Here is a 1,307-nt window from a genome sequence, read left to right on the forward strand (position 1 = left end):
AAAAAAAAAAAGAAAAAGAAATAAAGAACTCACACTGGAGAGAAACCCTATGAATGTAAACGTGTGGGAAAGCCTTCACTTGTTCCAGTTCTATTCGAAGACATGAAAGATCTCACACTGGAGAGAAGCCCTATGAGTGTAAGGAATGTGGGAAAGACTTTGTCTGCTCCAATTCATTTCAAGTGCATGAAAAGGTTCACTATGAACAAAAACCTTATGAATGTAAAGACTGTGGGAAAGCCTTCAGTCGTTCCAGTTCCTTTTGAAGACATGAAAGATCTCACACTGGAGAGAAGCCCTATGAGTGTAAGGAATGTGGACAAGCTTTCATTTCTCTTGCAAAGGTTCAAAGACACATGACAGTGCACACTAGAGATGGACCTTATAAATGTCAGGTATGTGGGAAAGACTTTGAGTATCCCAGTTTATTCCAAAGGCATGAAAGAAGTCACACTGGAGAGAAACCGTATGAATGTAAACAGTGTGGTAAAGTCTTTGGTTGGTCCAATTCCCTCCAAATACACAAAAGAACTCAAACAGNAGGTTTTAAATTTTAACAAAACCACATTCTTGTGAAAACTGACACTTCAGTGAAATTCTGTAAATGTCAGTACAGAAAGCCTGATGGAAATTAATTCATGTATAATGCTGTAAAAAATTTACAGCATGAAAGAAATATTGCAGAAGTAATAGAAATATTGTGTTTATCGGGGCCTTATTTCTTAATGTGGCTCTATGGACTATCGATTTCTACTTTTTCAACAAAGAAACACTGAAGTGAGATAGTTCTGTAAGTACTCTTCAAGCAATAGCACGTGAGCTTAATAGGTAGTTTTATTTTTAGGTGAGTTAGTAAAATTTTTCTTTTTTCAATTTCAAGTGTGTTTTATCCATGGGAGAATTGAAGTACATTGTTCTTGTGCAGATAGGTATAATTTTTATATATACTTCAGTTGTTCATTGACTACTTGCCCATTGCAAACGAGTCTTTGTTAATTGCTGGGATTTTCCTACTCGCCCATGTGGCAGGCACTAGATAACTCTTACCTACTATGTATGTTCCACCATTATTCCTTAGGGGAGAAATGACACTTAAAAGACATTGAGACAAAAAGCTTTATTTTTTATTTATTTATTTATTTTTAATTTTTATTTTGTCAATATACAATGTAGTTGGTTATTATGGCCCATCACCGAAACCTCCCTCCCTCCTCCCTCTTCCTCCTCCCTCTCCCTCTCCCTCCTCCCTCTCCCCCCTCCCACCCAAGAATGTCCTTTCTTTTTTTTTTTTTTTTTTTTTTTTTTTT

The 1,307-nt window shown here is 36.2% G+C and overlaps 1 pseudogene; it reads left to right on the forward strand.

Moving 5' to 3' along the window:
• LOC103600338 overlaps positions 1-557 on the forward strand; it is a 1,217-nt pseudogene extending 660 nt beyond the window's left edge.
• Positions 558-1,307: the final 750 nt, after the last annotated feature.

The sequence above is a fragment of the Galeopterus variegatus genome, unplaced genomic scaffold (assembly GCF_000696425.1).
Source record: "Galeopterus variegatus unplaced genomic scaffold, G_variegatus-3.0.2 Scaffold3308, whole genome shotgun sequence".
In the NCBI taxonomy this organism is placed as follows: domain Eukaryota; kingdom Metazoa; phylum Chordata; class Mammalia; order Dermoptera; family Cynocephalidae; genus Galeopterus; species Galeopterus variegatus.